Here is a 21,590-nt window from a genome sequence, read left to right as displayed (position 1 = left end):
CCGCCCGTGGCCCCGTCTCTCGTTTCTTCCTGGAGCAACGCCCCGCCGCGTCCGAGGCTGTGCAGCGGCCACGGAAGGTGGTCCGCAAGCCGCACGCCCAGGTGGACCGGTGGCAGGTGTCCTCTGACGTCACGAGGGAACGAAAGCCGCGGAGCGTCACAGTCTGAGCTGTTAGGCTTTCTCCCACAGCTACCTGGGCATCTGGGCACGGTTTTAAAGAATCTTTTTATCGACCTGAAAAGAAAAGAGCGTTAACTTTGGGTGCAGGTGTATGTAGCCCGTACTCGCAGCTGCCGTTTGGGGGGGGGCGGTTAATGGATGGGGGTCCCACCTGTAGCTCCCTCCGTGCCTCTTCCCACTTAACACACGTTTCCTGGCCGTGCAGTTTGCAGAGCTCCTTTCCCGCCCCGTAACACAGCCCTTATTCCAAGAATGCGAAAAGCACGCCTGGTATGATGGCAGCAGCGCGCAGGTGGAGGAGGGGGGCTTCCGGCCCGGGGAGCAGACCCAGGTCCCAGATGATGAGAATCAGGATTGTCCTTTTGAAGGGCCGGACGCGGAGTTGTAGGCTGGGTAAGTAAGTGTGCAGCCTCACACTCCACCCCTCCGTCCTCCTCGCCCTCGCCGCGGACGCTTCGGGGCCCTCCTTTATCACAAGCACTTGGGTAGCCTCCTCTCCTTCTCTTCTCACCTGTTGCTCTTTTTTTTTTTTTTTTTTTTTTTTATTTAACTGAAACCTACATTTCTTTTCATTTAAAGATGTGGTCTGAGGTGCCATTAGAGACTTGCACAGAGTTTCTGGAACCAAACTCCTGTTTTAAAAATCTTGTCTCAGGAGTATTCCTAAAGTAGCCCCCTATGGGGTGTCTGCATAGGAGAGAACAGTGATTATTTGAATGGGATTTTGGAAGAGAAGTTGCTTAATTAGATAGGCCGCAAAGTTCCTTTCAGGTTGTTTCCTTTGATTTTTTTTTCTTCTTCTTTTTTTTTTTTTTTCTTTTTTGTTTTTTAATAAGCTTTGGTATTTTAAAAACAACTTGCTTTGCAGCTGCAGTTGCACAAAGCTGCACTCTGTCCACATTCCTGGTTTCCTTCACTTAAAATATCTGCCCCTCCAGATATTTATGTGCTCTGGTTAGTATATTATATATAAAGCATGGCAGGCAGTACACTTAGCATAATACCTGAGGGTGTCTCGGAAATGACATAGGATTATTGTTTGCTTTGAATTGCTTTATCGATTATTTTATCGAAACACTTCCACAAATATATAGCTAGATGTTTTAAGTGTTTCTTCATACTTTTGAATGTTTCTATTTAATTCCTCCTCCCCTCATTTTTTTTTTTTTAAAGATTGTATTTATTTATTCATGAGAGACACACAGAGAGAGGCAGAGACACAGGCAGAGGGAGAAGCAGGCCCCATGCAGGGAGCCTGACATGGGACTCGACCCTAGGACCAGGACCGGGGTCACAGCCTGGGCTGAAGGCAGACGCTAAAACCACTGAGCTACCCAGGCGTCCCTCCTCCCATTTTTATAGGGAATATGGGCGAATAACATTTGGTTATATAATTGTAATGAGACGTATTTATTTGCAGGATATAATGGCAGTTGAGAATTTTTAAATTATGTGTAAAACTAGTGTATAGCAATTCACTCTTAGAGTTGTAAAAACTTTTAAACTCCTCATCCCTCTTTGGGTGACTAATAGCTTGATTGCCTCTGTATGTTATAGATCTCTATAAAGTATTTTTTCATTCTCATGAAAACACTTAAAAGATTGTATTTCATGGTTTTTAGTGAACAGTGGGAACGAGAAGGGGAGATGATCATGAAGCATTTTCTAATTTTCTTGTGTAGGAAATTTTTTAACCCTTGTCAGAATAACTGCTTTGTCAGACTATTTAGATCATGTGCTTACATTTGAGGTTTTTTTTTTGGTGAAGATTTTATTTATTTGAGAGAGAGCACAAGTGGTGGAGGGTTGGGGGGAGTAGCAGAGGGAGAGGGAGAAGCAGGCTCTCTGCTCCTTGGGGAGCCCAACTCGAGGCTGATCCCAGGACCTCAGGATCATGACCTGAGCCAGAAGACAGCAGCTTAACCTGCTAAGCCACCCAGGCACCTCCAGTGAGCTGTTTTGTAATAATTATCCAAGATGTTAATCAAAACAGTGGATAAATGAATGGAACCTCTTAACTGGTCTGTACACATTTAGAAATACATGTTTTTTTTGTTACTTAATAGAAGTGGACCTTCCTGTAGATCTTGCCACTGGTCTTCTGTTGATAATCAATGTAAGTAAGTACTTAAGGGTTTTCATTCCAGGCTGCTTTTGTATAAAACAGGGGTTTGTAAAGTTTCTCTGTAAAGGACCAGATAGTAACTATTTCTTGTCTTGTGAGCCATATGGCCTGTCTCATTGTAGTCTGAACAGGTGGTCATTGCTGTATTCCAGTAAAGCTTTATTTATACGAGTAGGCTGGAGGCCCACCCCAGGTCTAGATGATAATTAATACCAAAGATCTCAATATGATTCTGGGCCATTGATGTTTGACTTGATTTTCTGCAGCAGTATTTTATAGCCTTTTTTGGTTCTGGAACTCAGAGCCCTGAAATCAAGACCTGAGCTAAGATCAAGAGTCTTGATACTTAACCAAGCTAGCAACCCAGGCGGCCCTGTCCTTTTTTGGTATTAGACATTTGTGACAATCTCTTGATGTTTCCCAATCCCCTCGAAATAATATCCACGTAGTCATATCCCAGTTTTGTGTTTCATCTCAGAGACTTTATAAGTATATGAACCTCTTTTGGATTTATTTATCTTTTCAGGGTTTTGTACCATTCTTTGCTTTTTGGGGATTCCACACCCATCCTGTGTCATTGAAAGAATATGTACCTCTTCCGGCTTCTTCCTTACTAAACCAGGATGAACTCTGGTGTCCTATATTTAGTCTTTGCTTGATTGGCAGATAACTGTATTTTTTTTAAGACTTTATTAATTTATTTGAGAGAGAATTTATTAGGGAGAAAGCGAATGTGCCCACCAGCAGGGAGAGGGAGAAGCTGACCACCACCCCCCAGCAGGGACCTGAAGTGAGGCTCGATCCCAGGACCCCAGGATCATGACCTGACCCCCGACAGATAACACTAATATATTTTGATGTGTTTCTTTAACTCATAGTTTTCATTTGAACCTATCGGAATGACCGCCTCCATTGTTGCTTTTAGAAGGAGTTTCTGGCGTCGGCAAGGGGGTGGGCAGATTTTTTTTTTTTTTTTTTTTAAGAAAAAATGGATTTTGTCTTTTATAAAAGACACTTCCCCAGTTTTTTTTTTTTTTTTTTTTTTAAATACAGGAAAGGGCCTGTGTTTGTGGGAGGGCCTGCAGTAGGGTGTGTCTGGCCTGGGGGTGTGCAGGGTACCTCCTGCCTTTGTTTGAAGAATTAGCTGTAGGCTGACCTGGGTGCAGCTACTGGGAAGCCTGAGAACGGAATGGAATGGAAAGTGTAGCCCTGTAGCCGCTTTGACCTCACCCAGTGGAGTTTCCAGGCCCTGGCCAGGAGTGGGTCCTGGGCGCGCCTGGGTGCTCGGTCAGGTAGTCCCCCTGGGCCTTCCAAGGGCCCACCAGGCTAGTGGAGCCTCTTTGATTGGACCTGCTGTGCGAACATCATTTTCTGTGTTTTCCATGAAAAAGACTAAGCCCAGCTTGGTCTCCTTGGTTGCCTTACTGGATTTACTGGGACTGTAGTTTTCTCTGCTCAGGTACCATCGCTTTGAGGAGTGACTGTAAAAACCTGACGGTCGGCCCCAAGCGTTAGTTTCATTTCACCTCTTGCTGTTTTTAGGACCTTCAGTGGTAGGAAACACATCTGCTGTTCTCAGTTTCTTGCTCGCTCTGCCTTGGCCCAGCTCTGTGTGGTCGGGCTCCTGCCTAGCTCTCTTGCCATTTCTGCCTTCTCTGCTTGGATTCTTCTTCCCCTTTGCCCTGTGATTTCCATATTCATAATTCAGTGGTTCCCACGTTTGAGTTAATATTTTCCTGTTGTTCTGAGCGTGGGGAGAAGGCATCAAACCTGGGTTCCTCAGGCAGGAAAAAACACAAGAGCCCTGTGGGCTATACTTTGGATAGTAAAAAACGGGAGTTGCAGAAAGATCCTTAAATACTGATTAAACACGGCAAAATTAAAAATATTCTTTCTACTAGTCCTACAACGTTGCCCCCCCCCCCTTTTTTTTTTAATTGTAGGAATATTTTCCTCATCTTCTCATATTTACCTGGCAGATTAATGTAATTTTTGTTGTGGTTGTAACCATAACAGAGCCACATATCCACTTTTACATCATGATTGGGAAGATTGAATCGATATGTTTACAAGAAGTTATTGTACTTCTGAAAAGTAAGGAATTGCAAATCTTCCATTGCTTTTTATATCTAACTGGTGGGCCATATAGTAAAATATTGTGGTTAGTTGCATACTATCACCCAGAACTGGACAGTAGGTAATTTTTTTAGGCAAATGACATGTCCTTATCCAAACGGTCTATTTCCAGGCATGGTTTGTTGTTTAACAATTACATGTAAATTGAGGGATATGCAGGAAGAAAGCTTATTGATGGATTGAATTTATGGGAAAAATGATGTTTTATTTCAGTTTCTTAAGGCAGCCTACAAATTCATTTCTTTTGTTTTCTTTACAGTTTTTGGCGTTAGAACACATTAAGAATGTGTTCAGTAAAAAATGGCATTTTTTAACATCTTCAACTTTAGATATACTAAAGGTTTTTTTTTTCCCCAAAAGTAAAGTTTTAATACAGTTTCTGTATATATGTATTTTTAAGATTTTACTTATTTATTCATGAGAGAGAGGGAGAGAGAGAGAGGCAGAGACACAGGCAGAGGGAGAAGCAGGCTCCTTGCAGGGAGCCCGTCGTGGGACTCAATCCGGGTCTCCAGGATCATGCCCTGAGCCGAAGGCAGATGCCCCACCGCCGAGCCACCCAGGCATTTCTATATTTGATAAATATTTTCATTGTTGAAGGGCGTGTTGTTTTCCACTTCGCTTTATCATTTTATGACCTTGCGTGTTTAAAGTACTAGCTGTTGATAAAGAATTAAATCTTATTAGGCAGTTCTCTTATACTTTAATCATTCTCTTTGTTTTTATAAGTAGGAAGGAATTTATGACATTGTTTAATAGTGTATGATGGTTGCGGGGCACAGGGTGGGGGTGGCCTTCCAGCTCCAGCAGAGTTTCCCAATACCAGGCCACCTTGGGTGTTGCTGATCATAAAGCTGTCAGTGGGAGAGTACACAGTCACTATCCTGATGACGACACAGCTACAATAAGGAAGATGCTACTCTTTGGGGTCCCCAGAACTGTACTTGGCCTGTCATGGTCCAGGAAGTGGCTGCTCTGAGCCCTGGCTCTTGACACCTGTGCTCATGTCCTAGGGCTGCCGCAAAATATTTCCCACAAACTTATTAGGGGGCTTATTAAAGCATAATTTTATTCTTTCATAGTTCTGAAGGCTAGAAATTAGAAATCAAGGTGTCTACACAGCCATGCTGTCTTGGAAGGCTCTAGGGAGAACATATTCCATGCCTTTCTCTCCGCTTCAGGTATTGGCGGCATTCCTTGATGTTCCTTGACTTTAGACATATGTCACTTCCATCTCTGCTTCTGTCCCCTGGCATTCTTATGTGTCTCTGTATGTGTCTCTCCTCCTCTTTTAAGGACAGCAGTCATTCTTATATTTAAAGTTTAATAAGCTAAATCTTTTTTTTTTTTTTTTTTACATTCTTTACAGGTTTTAGATTTCTGATCTTTCTGTTCTGAACAGAATATTTTAGGATTGTGTGGAAATTACACCTAAGAGATAAAGGCACCCGAGTTATCCTCTACGTATGTAATCTGCAGTTAGTATTCTTTCTTTTTAAGATTTTATTTATTTTGGAGAGAGAGAGAGAGAGTACACGAGTACGTGAACTGGGGGAGGGGCAAGATCATGATCTGAGCCGAAATCCAGAGTTGGCCACTGAACCAACTGAACCACCCAGGCACCCCTGCAGTTAGTATTCTCTTGATGCCACAAAACAGCTGTTCCAAACTCAAGTTTTCCATTCACCATTATCAGCTTGTAGTTTCCCTTAGGAGACCTAAGTGTATGATTCACCAAATCAGTTATTTTCAGAACTGGAAGGAAACTTATAAATTGTCTAAACTGACCTTTTCATTTACTGTGAGAATAAACTAAAACCCAAGGATGCAAATTCGCTAATCCGTGCCCTGCTAGATTCCCTAACAGTTAGCATTGCCTTGTGTTACCTTTGTGATGTTTTCAGTAGTAGGCACAGTGATTTCTTCTTTCTTTCACTTCTCCTGAATTAGCAGAATCTTGCTCTGTTCATGGTACATGCTCAGTAAAGACTTACTGTGGAGGGATGACATTTACCTCTGATTGCCCAGATCAGGGCCTTGATTTAAGTCAGCAGATATTTGAGTACCTGATTCTACAGGAGTGAAGTATTTTGCCTCTAAAATGAGGAACAGTAGGATGTGTTGCTGTATCCTCACTAATTTTTTTTTTTTAAGATTTTATTCATGAGAGACACAGAGAGAGAAGCAGAGACACAGCAGAGGGAGAAGCAGGCTCCCTGCGGGGAGCCCCATGTGGGATTCCATCCGGGACTCCAGGATCACGTCCTGGGCTAAAGGCAGATGCTCAACTGCTGAGCCACCCAGGCATCCCATATCCTCACTATTTAATAGGATCCAAGAAGGACAAAAAATTACCATTATGGAGACCAGTCCCAGGAAGGAACACCTAGGGGCAGTAGATAGGATAGTAAAGGTTAAAGAAAAGCTCATGAGTGGTTGTGTGGTCGATATTTTGGAAATAGATATTTCATTGTATTAGACACCTTGACTCTTAAGAGCCAGCCTGCATATTGTTTGTCATTTTGGTATATTGAAAATAGCTTGTATGCCTCCATTGATTCTTGTATATATGCCTGAAATGTTTGGCAATGCCACTGACCAGTTTCTCCCTCCAGTATCTTCTCTTCTTGAGATCTTATCTTCATGATGCAGAGATCAAGACGGCTCTGTTTCCTTTACTTCTGTAGCCATGCCCCTTGGTTCTCTGTTTATTGTATGCGTTCCTTGTTTTAGTGAAAATTCTGCTTTACAAAGCAGAATGATTAGAGATGAATCAAACGAACCCTAAAGGATCTATTTCATGATTCCTTGAAACAGTTGTATCTGTTGGTACATTGAAGATGATTTATAAAATTTGATAGCTGTTCAAGAATATATGGGTGACTTTTTTGCTACTACCAAGATAGGTTATATTTTTAAAGCATTTGTCCTATTACTCTTTCTCAACTGTGGTCCTCAGAGTGTCTGTGTCAGAGGTTTTGATTTGATAAGTATAGGCATTGGCATTTAAAAACAAGTACCCCAGCAGTGCCTGGCTGAATCCATCAGTAGAGCATGTGACTCTTGCCCTCGGGGTTATAAGTAGAGCTCCATGTTGGGTGTAGAGATTGCTTAAAAATAAAATCTTAAAAAAAATACAAATACCCCAGATGATTTTTATAGTAAACACAGATTTGGAAAGTCACTGGTCTGTGATGGGAACCTACATTTAAAAGAAGTACTGCAGGTGATTCTTTTTTTTTTTTTTTTTTTTTTTTTTTTTTATAAATTTATTTTTTATTGGTGTTCAATTTGCCAACATATAGAGTAACACCCAGTGCTCATCCAATCAACTGCAGGTGATTCTAATGCAGTTGTTCCTCAGGCTACACTAAGACACGCCACATGGTCTTTTTAAAAATATTTTTTAATTAAAAAAATATTTATTTGTAATGAGAGCCCATTCCTATTGCTAACATTTCTGGCCTGGCGTGTGCAGCCTCGTGGAACAGTTTATATCTAATAATTAGACTTTTCCAGCACGTGTAATCTGTGTCCCAGCTCAAATGGGGGATGCGTGTAATTGAAATAAATGATGGTTATAAATCAATTAACATCATTTAGATAAAGTATAAATACTTTACAAATAACAACTGAAGTAATAACAGAGGAGAGAAAATTCCACTTAAAACAAGTAAAAGAAAACATGTACATCTAAGTGTTAGTTTTCGTTCTATCCCAATAAATGGTCCCTTGTTAATGAACTGCTTAGAGTGTATGCTGTTCTCACCATTTTGGCATTTCTACAGTATTTCTCTCAGCTAGGTGTGAAAGCTTACCACTTCCCTTACCTCTGAGATAGTTTGCTTTTTGCTTAAGGGCAAAAGCCCTTTGTCTGCACTCAGAGATTTTGCCTCTAGTCACCATCACCTTACTTCTACCAGCAGTTTTCAGTCTTGTTTGTGGGCTTGGCTGCACCACGTTTTTATGTCTTGCATATCTAGTCATGCTGGAAAGTGTTCAAGAACATCATGGTGAGTAACCTGTTCCTTTTTCCATGACTGTCTTATTTCCATTGATAACAAGTGTCTGGTACTTGAGTCGCTTCTAACTTCTCTCCTTGTCATTAGATACAGATCTTTGCATGCAAGCTGTGCTCTTTATTCAAGAAAGCGTGCTTGGTCATTCATTCATTCACTTATTTAAGGTATGCTTGGTCATTTAAAAATTACTTTCTATCAGTGTTTTTTTTTTAACACCTTTTTCTTACTTTGGAGTTTATCAATGTCTAGGCCCTTTTTTTTATTTATGACCATTTCTACCCCCAGCTTTGTTCACATAATAAGAAGAGGCAGTTTGATAAAGAGAATATTGAAGTCCTGGATTAAGTCCAGGTTCATTTTTATATCTTTTCAAATGCTAAGCACAGAGTCCAGCTCCTAGTTCGAGTCAAATTAATATTTACAGAACTCACTTTAAGAGCTGAGTGTCCGGCTTACGAGAGAGCACTGGTAATGTGATGAGTGGCTCAGATAATAAAACGGAGCCTGGACTATAACGATGCACAACTATGTTAGGTTAGGATATGTTGATGCCCTTGTCTCCCAGTGTGTGGTCCGGTACGGTGGGGCTACCATTCCTAGGCCTTTTGTGTTCATGTGTTGGGTTGTCATCATGAATATTGTTCTTTTTTTTTTTTTTTTAAGATTTTATATATTTATTCATGTGAGACACAGAGAGAGGCAGAGACACAGGTGGAGGGAGAAGCAGGCTCCCTGCAGGGAGCCCGATGTGGAACTCAATCCTAGGACCCCAGGACCATGACCCTAGCTGAAGGCAGATGCTCAACCACTGAGCCACCCAGGTGTCCCCTCCCCCCACTTTTTGGATACATTTTGTACCCTTTCTGGCTTCACTGCTTTATCTTTATGCTTTTTTCACTCTTTTAATGCCTATTTTCTATGCTTCAGCTATTCAGTCTCACTGTATTAAAACCGTTTTCATCCTTTAAGGCTTTGCCTTAGTATTATGTGGATAATATATAGAAGTCCTGCTTCCTTAAGCCTTTACTACCTATTGATTCTCCCTGTAGTTACTTGTCTTCGTTGCTTTCCTGGAATAGAAGCTTCTGGAAGGTGTGAATCATGTCCTGTACATATGTGTGTTGTCAAAACTAGCCTTTCAGGGAATGACAGGTGACTGCATCCCAGTGATGATATATATGGGGAAGAAGGTCTGGGCAGATCCTGGAGTGAAAGAATATCCAGAACAATTGAGCTGCTGGTTTCAGGGAAGTCTGTGATGACGGCCAGGCACGTGTCCCTGTAGGGCCCATGGGTCATAGTATCAGGAAGGTCTTACCACGGGATACAGATAGATGTTGATCAGTAAGTGGGAAGTGTTGGGATATTCAGAGATCTAGTTTGAGAGTCTGGGTTTGATACCTGAATTCTGAATCTTAAGTTCTGAAGGATCTCAGAATAGGATGACATGGGAACGAGGACCAAGAAAAATGGGTGTATATGCCAGGCATGAAGTTGGTGGAAATAAGTGTTAATGGAGTTGAGGCAGAGGTAAGTTTGGCAGTTAGGTACAAGTTGGAGGCTCGGGCAACAAAGAACAAAGAGCAAAGTTCTTGGAATTAGGACGTGAGGTTGAAACAGGACCCGTAGTCAGATTAAATTGATTTGAGCTATTTACTAGGCTGTTTACTGAATATCCTTCCTTGTATTTCTCTTCCTTAGAGCACAATCATTCCTAGTTCAAGTTAAATGGCCTGGCTCTTTATAAAGGGGTAGCAATGTCTCTCTGCCCATAAAAAGTGCTGACTATATATTTGCCAAGTGAATTCCGTTTTGATGTTCTCACAGTCCCTTCATGAGGAAAATACTGAACAACTTGAATTAAGTAAAGAAATAATTATCTTACTACTGGAAGTTACTCCCCTCTTAAGAATAATGACTAATTGGAAATTGATGAAGGTTATCCTTTGATTTGTGGCCATCAAATGCTAACCTAGAGAAAAAGGTGGTTCCACTTCCAAATGTATTTTATTTAGTATCTTTTCATAGCTTTCATTGCTGGAAGTTTAAAAGGACAATCACAGTGTCAATAATTATCTTTAAAAAAACCAAAAAAACATATAAAGTACTTAGCAAAAAGGCCTGTGCCAAGTAGACCAAAGATACAGTGTATATTCATGAATTAATGAAGAAGCACATGGGAAATGAGCCTGGAAAGATACTCAAGATACTGCATTTCGAAAGGCCTCTCATACTAGACTGAGAAGATTGGCCCCCTCCTCTCTTGTAATATGACTGTAGACAGTTAGTTGTACCTTTATGTTTTCAAATTTTGATTGTAATAGCAGTAAAAGCTATAGTGCTTTGATATCTTTGTACTTGGTTCTTAGGTGATCATAGACCAGGAACTAGTGTCAGGTTTGAATCAAGATTATTATAAAGGCAGCCTTAGGGAGATTTGTTAAAAAATGTATTAAGAAAATGTGTTACGAGATGTATGAAAAAATTACGTTTAGACTTGAAAATCCAGACTTTGGTGATTGTATAGTATATTTTAATTTACCAAGAAAAAGTGTTATTTCTATAAGTAGAGCCTGTTGTAATATCTGCTTTCTTTTTCTCCCCTTTAAAATTTAGTATTGAATTAAATTTATTTATGTATTTATATCCTTATTTATTTCATCTATTTCTTTATGCTTTTTTAAAAATTTATTTTTTAATTTTTTTAAAGAACCATACTCAACATCTTCTACCCACTTTTAGGTCTGTCTGTTTTTTGTTTTGTTTTTCCTTAAAATCCTTCACTTACTATCTTTGGAATAATTTCCAATCCCTGAGTCTCTTAAGAATACGATTTGGGCCTTGGCTCCTGCCTCTGATGGTCCTGTCTTCCTGTGTTGCTTGTAGTTCTTTGTCGCTCCCTGCTCCCTGCTTTCGTCAGGAATGTCCTGCCTCTTTTTTTGCCTGCTCAGCTCCCACACATTCCTTAGAACTCACTTCCCGTGTCCTTTGCAAAGCCTTGCTGACCGACAGCCTGCTCAGGCATCTTTCTTGCCAGCTCTTGTAGCTGTTCCCTGGGCTGGTGTCTGTCAGGATACTTGCTTCCTTATGCCGAAAAGTCTGTATCTTTCTGTCTCCCCCTTTGCCCCCCCCCCCCCCCCCCAGGAATGACTTGAGGGATCCAGATTGCCTTTCTATATTCCCTGCAGTTGTAGTAGACACATCGGTTGTGCTCAAAAACTGACCCTCCTGAATGAGCTGGAGTGGATAAGAGAGGAGGGAAGTCTAGGAAAGCCCATAGTTTTGGCAGGGGGTCTGCTAGATGATAGTGCCATTTATCTATCCAGTGCTAGCACCTGTTTCTCCCTACCCCTCTCAGCCCCACTTTTGAGTAGTTGTGGCTTTTTATTGAAAAAAGATGAAGAGATGAGAGACTTAACTCTTCTTGAAGATTCTTGGGATGTTTTATTTATGCCGTAGTACTCGCTGCCTCACTGAGGGCAGGGGTATATATAGGTAGCTCTCACTAAGCTGAAGAGGTATAGTCTTCCTTTTTTTACTGGTATATTTTCTAATTCTTTTTTTTTTTTTATATTTTCTAATTCTTTTGCAATTTTGACTTTGTAGTCTTTAATGAGCAGTAGCAGTACGACTGTGAGAATTAGGGAGAACAAACTTTGTCCCGGTACAGTTTAAGAAGTTCTCTCGTGTATTATACAAAATGTGTTTGCAGCTGGCCTTTCCATGTCACTTTAGTGTTGAGATAATCATAGAGGCCCTCCCATGCAGAGTACCTACAAATCAAATGGCTATTAAGTGGTATGAGTTTCTACTTGTTGGCCAGGGAAAGTGAGAGTTGAAGTACTCTGAGATACGAGGGAATACAAGTTTTGCTTTAGTTATTGATGAAGTTGTCGTAGTGCTTGATGCCGATGAAGAACAAAAAAGAAATCTCAACCAGCTTCAGCTTAAAATTCTGAGTCCTGTTGTTTAAGCAGAGTACAGAGTAACTTGTTCAGTTCTTATTGACTCTATGTTCATCCAAACTGAGTGTGGTGGGAGGAGGAGGCCTCCTAAGTTGAGTTATGGCTGTTTGTGGGATACACAAGTAACCCGCTCTAGGGCATTGGTTATATGGAGCTTGAGCCCAGCAGTGAAATCTGGCCTGTGATAGAGCTCTGGCGTCATCAGTGTAGAGGGGACAGTGTGTTATGTGTGGTAGCGGGTGAATCTGTTGAGAGAAAGTGTGTTAGGGGTCCTGGTCTCCTTGCTTTCTTAAAGTGTATCAGTACCCAGCCAGTACTGGGAGAAACTAAAAGTTAACTCATGTGCTGCTGTCTGACTTTAGCTCTAAGTATACTATGTAAGACATTTTCTTGTAAAAACCCAAATAATGCCATTTGCATCCTTAATAAAACTGTACTTTTAAAGCCTCTTACTCTGCTTTCTAAGATTTTATCATTCTTTAGCTAGAAAATGGATTTTCACAGATTCAGAAGGTTTCCGAAAATAAAACTTAGATAGGTATCATCAATTATATGTAACTGTTTTAGTTGTTTGTAAGTCTCTAATCCCTATTAACTCGATTTTCAGTTTTTTTTTTGTTATTTATATTTAAAGTCTGTCATGTAAATCCCAGATAGCTTCTGATGAACAAACAACATTATGTTTGTTATTTCTAACTGCTAATTTAAAATAACAATCTTTATTCTTTGGATAGTAGCTCCATAAAATCATAGTTTCGCATAGTAAGTATGCCAGGGAAAGTACATTTGTTTGTAGTATCTGTTTGTATATGTTAAAAGACACAAACACGAACACACAGAGTTTGGCATGATTTCGTGGTCTGTGCAAAGGAGCAAGAGAAGGATTGCAGGATGGTGCAGGTCAGGATTGAAATAACTTGGCAGAGTTTGGTGAGAAAGTTTGCTTAGCAGCTGCCTTGGTTAACTTTGTATATAATCCATTCAAAGACTAGTTCAGTTCTGTGATGTCAAGAGTAATAATAGCAGCAAGTGAATTTAGTTTCTTAGAAGGCAAATTTTAAAGTATAAAATATAACCATAATTTACGTTACACTAAGTGCATTGAGAAGTATTTTTATTAAAAGGACAGTTTTGTGTACCCTATGAATAAATGGCTTTTACATACTTGCTTTTTTCTCCTCCTTTCTTAATTTTCTCTTAATTTGATTTGCATTAGAAATCTACACATTAAAAAAGAGATTAAGAAAATTCAGAGATACGATTGTTATTCCACCACCACCTTCTTCTTCTTCTTCTTCTTCTTCTTCTTCTTCTTCTTCTCCTTCTCCTTCTCCTTCTCCTTCTCCTTCTCCTTCTCCTTCTCCTTCTCCTTCTCCTTCTCCTTCTCCTTCTTCTTCTTCTTCTTCTTCTTCTTCTTCTTCTTCCTTTTTTTGGGTGAGAGGATGTGTGGGCAAGAGGAGGGAAAAGGCATGAGTTTTTCCAGAAGTAAAGTAACACACTAACTTTGTTTTATTAAATATTGACTATGTTCCACTAACCTAATGATCATTAGACAGACTCTGTTGTTAGGTCTAACTCAGATCTCAAAAACATTGTGAGGATCTGGGTGAGGGTTGAGTGAAAACATTCACCGGACAGGACATCAGGGGACCTGCTTTGGAGTCTTTATTTTACTACTTAGTTCTGGATGTCAGTTTACTAGTTTAGTTTTTAGGAACATCAAAAGAAATACTTGATAAGAAATCATTTAAAAAATATTTTATGGTCACTGTAAACTGTAGTATATAAAGAAAAGAAGATTTTGGAAATCAGGAATAAGTGCATAGAACAGTGTTTAGCAGAGTAGGCATGTGGAAAAAAAGGATAAATAGCAACTAATAGGGATCCCTGGGTGGCGCAGCGGTTTGGCGCCTGCCTTTGGCCCAGGGCGCGATCCTGGAGACCCGGGATCGAATCCCACGTCGGGCTCCCGGTGCATGGAGCCTGCTTCTCCCTCTGCCTGTGTCTCTGCCTCTCTCTCTCTGTGACTATCATAAATAAATAAAAATTAAAAAAAAATAGCAACTAATACGTTTTTAAAAATAATAAAATGTAAAATCATATGTTAATTTAGAAAAAACTATTAAAATTTATCTTTATTTAAATGAGAAGTGTTTTTCATTTTTTTGTGATGAATTTTTAGTTAGCGAGTACTTGTTACGGACTAAAGTCTGTTAAAACGAATGACCTTACAGTAAATAATTCATGCAAATGAAAGCATTTCTAGCTACTAGCCTGTATTCCGTAGGGCCTTATCAGCTTTGTTATGATAGAATTCACTACTATGAATTATTTAGTTATAAGGCATTCAGTAGGATGTTTTTTATAATCAGGTTGGGGAGATGGTCCAACCTATTTATCTTAAGCTCTTTATGTATGTTAGTCTTTTGCCATGGACGGTATGGTTCGGTTGCCATGATTTTTCTAGTGTGACAGCTGAACGGTTGGCTTAGTAATCGTGTGCTTTTCCAGGCTTTAGTTGTTGCTATGTGAGTAACTGAATGACACGGCAGAAATATAGGGGAAAATTTATTGTATTCGTAACAGCACCCTAATGCCTACAGTTAAACTAAACAAATAGAAAGTCTATGAAAAGCTATTTTGGCAAAGTTCTTTGAAATGGTTGACTAGGGATCACTTGTCTTTTACATTTTCTTAGGGGAATTCTTCTGTAAAGATCAATGGGAAAAATAATACTATTTTGCATTCGTATACCACTTAACATTTTTGAGAAGCATTAATATTTTATTCTTTCAACTATCTGTTTACCACAGAAAGCGCCCTGTATTTGTTATTCTAAGACAAGGATTTGAGACTTTGCTTTATCATCACATGCTATGTGCTTATTATTAACCTCCTTTAGAGGGAAGTAAACTGAGATGTAGGGAGGATAACTATTTTAATTATTCAGAAGTAGATGCTCATGTAAATTTGAATTAATTCGATACTGATTGTTAGACTTGTATTTTTGATGACTTATTTTCTAAATTTGATTATTCAACAGGTACTTACAAGACCTTAATATGTACTGGAGGTTAAAGAAAAAATGAGGAAGAAATAGATTCTCTCCTTAAGTAGTAGTAGTTGCTAGTGTAGTTAATGATTAGGACCTCAGTTGCACATCACTGATTCACTAGAATACATAAAAACAAGTACTTCAGAACGTATTTTACAAAAAGTCACTGATTATTCTATATTTTTTAAAGATTTAAAAAAATTATTGATTTATTTGCTAGAGCGAAAGAGTGGGCGCGAGGGAGAACACAAGAGGGAGTGGAAGGTGGGGAGAGGGGCAAAGGCAGAGGGAGAAGCAGACTCCCTGCTGAGCAGGGAGCCCGGGGTGGGGCTCCATCCCAGGACCCGGGATCGTGACCTGAGCCGAAGGCAGACGCTCAACTCACTGAGCCACCCAGGCAAAAGGGCCACTGATGATGAAGCAGGGTTGCCCAAGTATACTAGCTGGGGAGGGTGCTATCAGTATGATAGCCTTTGTGAGAGGGCCCGGGGTGTGAAATAGCCTAGAATTTGGAGGAAACATAAGTGGTTATTAAGGCCAGACTACAGCATTTTAAAGAAGGAAAGCACTGGCAAACAAGAAGCAAGGCTAAGAAAAGTGTGTTTCATTCATTAAAGGGTGTTAAGCAGGAGTATGCCATAATTCGATTTTCATTTTAGGTACATAATTATGGTGAGCGTAGAGAGTAGGAATTACACTGCCAACATTAGGCAGAACAGTTAATGAGTTATAATAGTGGCAGGAATCATGAGGGTCTGGGAAGAGCAGAGAGATGTTTGCGAGGTAGAATTTATAGAGGACATCCGTGGAGGTGGGAAGTGAGAGGGTCTGCTATGACCTAGGAAATCTATGGGACGACTGGGTGGCAATGCCATTCACTAAGAAAGGGAATACTGTGTAGAATGGGCTGGAGGCCTTCAAGATTTTGGCAATCAGGCAGGAAGATCCAGTAGAGTTGGAAATGAGATTCTGGAGCTACTGGTTCATAAATCATCAGTGTGTAGGAGGCAGGTTATGTGCCAGCTGAAAATGCATGATTATTGATTTAAATGATCATGGGACTAATCATTAAAGAAACCCGAGCGGGATTCCTGGGTGGCGCAGCGGTTTGGTGCCTGCCTTTGGCCCAGGGCGCGATCCTGGAGACCCGGGATCGAATCCCACATCGGGCTCCTGGTGCGTGGAGCCTGCTTCTCCCTCTGCCTGTGTCTCTGCCTCTCTCTCTTTCTCTCTGTGTGACTATCATAAATAAATAAAAATTAAAAAAAAAAAAAAAAAGGAAACCCGAGCAAGAGAATCAGCAAAATTGCTTATTGATCATAGAGCAAAAGATGTATTTTGTATAGAAATGAAAAAAAGCAGATAAAAGAATATCCTATCATGCCCCTTATAGTGGGGATTCACTTTGATATCTTGATTTATTTCAAGCAGATACTAGATTAAATAGTAGCTAATGCATACACATCTCAACTGTAGTTGACAAAAGTCACTGGAACTAGTATCTTCATCCGAGAAATTGGAAACGATCAAAGTATTCTCTGTAAACATTTAGGAGGCAGCAACACAAAATGCAAGAAGTAACGGAACAGTTGCTTCAGAGGTCTGCAAAGAACAAAACAAAGGGTTGTGGCCAAGAAGTTGTATACACAGCCAAATTATGGTTCATGTGTGATGATGGATATTTTTAGATTTTCAAGAGTTAGAGAAAATGTATTGCATGTGTGCTCTTTAAAAAATGTTTTTAAATGAGAAAAAGTCAAATGAGAAAAGTCAAAATTAGGGAAAAGGACATCTTTGTCCAAAAGCACTGGGAATAAGCATTGAAACAAATTAAATGTAGAAGCAAGACTAAACAGTTGTTATACAAGATTGGAAATAGTAGTGCAGAGTGCCAGAAATACCTTAGAAAGATAGGCTGTGGTTATGAGATTTATAATCTGAGAACTCGGGGATAGAGAATGAGGGGCAAGTGTCATGGCATGATCAATCCTTGGCTAACCTACATCGGATTGTGTATTATAAGATGAATTTTCACTTTTCCTTTGATAATCAGCCAAAAAATAGTTAAGAATCATAAAACAATTCTGGGAAGTCACCATTAGTAGAATTTAAAATAGGAGAGGGTATATATTTGTTTTCTAAATAGCGAGACAAGATTAAAGATTATGGCGAGAGATGAAAAAGAAACAAGATTTTAAAAGACAAGTGTCAATAAAACAATTTTCATATAGTGTATTAAATTTCTCTTTTAAGAGACTGACTTGGGGTTCTGTGGGGCTCAGTTGGTTAAGTGGTTGTCTGGCTTTGGGCTCAGGTCAGATCTCAGGGTCCTGGGATCAAGCCCTGCATCACATCTGGCTCCCTGCTGGGGTTATTGGGGAGTCTGTTTCTCCCTCTCCCTCTGCCCCTCCCCCTACTTGTGCTCTTTCTCTTGCTCATTCTCTCTCAAATAAGTAAAATCTTACCAAAAAAAGTAGAGACCGACTCAGACAAAAAAAAAAAAAAAAAAAAAAAAAAAATTCCTTAACAATGTGCTGTTTTTAAAAGGTATACTTAGCACAAATAAACCTAGAAAGGTTAAAAATAAAAAAAAGGTGGGTGGGTCAGGATTTTTGGGAAAACACCACAGAAAAGACAGAAGAGTATCAGTATGATTTCCAAAGTAGTATTTAGTGAAGAAAGTCACAAAAAAAGATGAACAGTTTTTCAAATTGAAGATGTAATGACTTAATAGACCAGTAGCTATGGAAGAATTAAAAGTTCTATGAGTTGCCTTCAGAGCAGGCTTCTAGGTCTGGCTTTTAAAATTTTACTTTTTTAAATTAAATGAATGGAAATCTTCCTGTTCAGGCCCTTGTATTAGTATATTCTTAATTTCAAAAATTGGACTGAAGGAGAATGTTTAGATCAACTATTGACCAACTCAACAGATTACTAGAGTTGTCCTAGATATTAATAGAAGTTCTGTGGAAGAGTGTTGTGGCTAGACAGATTAGGAAAAATCTGCACAAGGTACTGTTTTGGAGATTCATAGTGCACTGTAGCATATTAGGATCCTTGAGAAGTTGAGCACAGTAGTTTTACAGGTTCCTTTTTTTTTTTTTTTTTCTTAGAATATCAATGAACAATTTGTGGGGTTATGGTGTTTGGAAAAGACTTAAAATATTGCTGTACAAATGTGTAATAAAATTAAGACTAATGGAACCGTTAAAAGAATCATTAATCATGACCAAGGAATCTGAGTATTAGAGATGGTTTAACAGAGAAGGTCTAGTTGTATGATTCATTATCTCATTTGGTTCAGTAAGAAAACTTGTATGATCTTAGTAGAGCAGAAAATCATTGGTATCAGTTGATACATAATTCCTTCCCCCTTTTTTATATAAAAAAAGCCTTTTAGAAAATTGGGAATGTCGTTTGGTATAGAATATAGTCAGTGTCACAATTTATTTGCAATTCCATAGAGCTCAATCCTTATTCCTTCGTATCCACTATATTTTAAGTTCATGAGGGTAGGAAATAAGTTGATTTTTATGTATTTTTTTGGCACCCATTTTGATATAGAATCTTGCATTTTAAGCATTCTGTAGCTGTTTGTTGAATGAAAATATTTGGAAGTATATCCCTATGTAACTTTTAGAGTGAAATGGATTTAAAAAACAATATTTTTCTTCATGTAAAGTATTCTTAGTATAAGCCATATACTTTCTAAAGCATCAAACATGGTTTTTCATAACTGAAATAGATACTCTTCAGGATGGGCCTAGTGCTTGCTTTATTTATCCAGCAAGTTTTGAATTCTTAAGATGGTTTTAAATTTGGTCTAACAGATAAGTGGTTAGTTAAGTGACAGGAAATTTATAAATATTCTTGAACAGTAAAGAGGTATTATAAATCCTCTAAAAAGGATTATTCTCTTTTTTATGGCTGAATGATATTCTACTATATATCCTATAATTGTTATACATGTAACAATTATACAAATTACAAATATATACAAATTATATATATAAATTCCAGTGCTGCTGTGAATGCGGGGGTACAGGGTTTTTATTTCCTTTGGATATATTCCCAGAAGTGCAATTGCTGGAGAAAATGGTAGGTCCATTTTTATTTTTTTGAGGATCTTCCATCCTCTGTTTTAATTTTTGAGGACTTTCCATAGTGGCTGAACCAACTTACGACCCGGCCCACAGTACACAAGGGTTCCCGCTAGTGAAATGCATCAGAAGAAGACAAATACTGTATAATCTCACTTATATGTGCAATCTAAAAACAAAAGCAAAAAAAAAAAAAATGACTGATACATGGAAAAAGAGCCCAGACTTGTGGTGGCCAGAGGCAGAGAGAGGGTGAGGGGAGGGAGAATTGGAGGAAGTGGTCAGAAGTGACCACCTTCCAGCTATAAGAGAAATATTCGGGATGTAACGTACAACAAGCCTGTGCTTAGCACAATAGAGGAAAGTTACCTAAAGAGTAATCCTAAGAGTTCTCATCACCAGGAGGATTTTTTTCCTTTTTCTTCTGTTTTTGCTTTTTATTGGTCTCTGTGAGATCACGGATGCTTGGTGCACCTGTCGTGGTCTTCGTTTCACAATACGTGTGTATCCATTGTGCTGTACGCCGTAAACTTATACAATGATGTGTGTCAGTGATTGCTCAGTAAAACTGGAGAAAAGCCCAAGGGTTATCCTGGCCAGAAGTCTTCTCCTTGGTAAAGGCGTAAGGAGGACCCTCGTAATGGCAGAACTGTTTGTTCTTGTCTGAAAAGCAAGGGATTTGGGACCCGAGGCTGGTTCAGAATTCTCCAGGATGTGGTTGCCTTTTTAAGCACAGTTTTCCTATGGTCTTCCGACTGCCCTACAGCCCATGAAATGTGGCTTTGCAAAGCTTGAGAAGATGTCATTCGTATGCAGATTCCTGCAATCTTTCAATTTCTAGGAAGAAGCTGCAGTTACACAGGGCTTGGCACGTGTGTAAACACACAGCATAGCCGAGATGTAACACTGATTTACAGGAGATAGGAAATCGGAATTCTAGTATTTTCTTCTTATGTAATCTTGGATAAGCCATATAGTTTCCTTTTAGGGTTTTCTCATCTGTGATCCAGAAATTCTTTCCCATTCACTCCACTGTGAAGTTTTGAGAAGATACCCATGGAAACTTTTTTAAATGTACAAAACTATAAGTGTGTAAGAGGTCAAGAAAGCACATTGGGACTCCTTTTGCTGGGAAGAGTACATGGAAACATAGAATTTGGAAACTAAAAATCATGGCAATAGGGAGGCATGAAGTTTTTTTTCCTTTTTTTTTTCTTTTTGGTTTTCAGTTACAAATTAAAAATGCAGTTTTAACTAATGTTTGAAAGCCTTTGCATTATAGGGTGGCTCAGTTGCATAAATGTCCCATTCTTGGTCTGGGCTCAGGTCATGATTTCAGGGCTCTGAGGTCAAGCCCAGGGGCAGGCCGTGTCTGCTGGAGATTGTCTCTCCCTGTCCCTCTGTCCTTCCCACTCTCACTCCACCCCCCTGGGGCATGCAGGCGTGCTTTCTTTCAATAAATAAAATATTTAGAAGCCTTTGCATTACAGAGAGAAAATTAGTGTACAGTGCAACTATGTAATAATTCAGAATTAGTATGTTGCTAACATTTTTACTTATTGTGAAGTGTAATTTATTCAGGGTGTGCACTGAAACCTGCTGTTTTCACTGTATAGCTAGATGAAAATAGGATAAAAGAGGTTTGAATGAGTTTTCTTTTTGGTAACAGTTTGCTTGAGGGATGGGCAAGCTTTTCCTCACTTGACATATGGCATAGGAAGGGCACTGCGAAGGCAAATGGATTTCCTAAGCTTGCATTTGCTGGGTGATGATAGAGTCAGGGCTAGAATTCATAATTTTTGTTGTTACGTAACATATTTTCCCCTTTTGGGTACAGCATTTCTTGTTGATAACTACGACTTTATAGTTATTTTTGGTAATTATCATAAGCTTTTAGAAAGAGTGTCAAATGATACGTGGCTTTTGCTTATTGAATTGAAACATCACAATGAGAACCCACAGGAGATATTTTCAAGAGGACATATAATACTCGTTTTCAGAAAACAA

The 21,590-nt window shown here is 39.3% G+C and overlaps 1 protein-coding gene across 5 annotated transcripts in view; it reads left to right on the top strand.

Annotated features, from left to right (window-relative positions):
- The window catches only part of NEK7 (NIMA related kinase 7), a 157,662-nt gene that overhangs the window by 2,173 nt on the left and 133,899 nt on the right, over positions 1–21,590 (top strand). Inside the window, exons 1-2 of one of the 5 annotated variants that reach the window (XM_025429700.3) lie at positions 130–269; positions 386–573. The exons of the other annotated variants lie outside the window; for them this stretch is intronic. The gene's annotated coding sequence lies outside the window, so the exon portion shown is untranslated. Of the gene's footprint in view, positions 1–129; positions 270–385; positions 574–21,590 lie in introns of those variants that run through there. 5 annotated transcript variants of the gene reach the window in all.

Source organism: Canis lupus, chromosome 7 (assembly GCF_003254725.2).
Source record: "Canis lupus dingo isolate Sandy chromosome 7, ASM325472v2, whole genome shotgun sequence".
NCBI lineage: Eukaryota > Metazoa > Chordata > Mammalia > Carnivora > Canidae > Canis > Canis lupus.
This window is presented reverse-complemented; position numbering and strand designations above follow the sequence as displayed.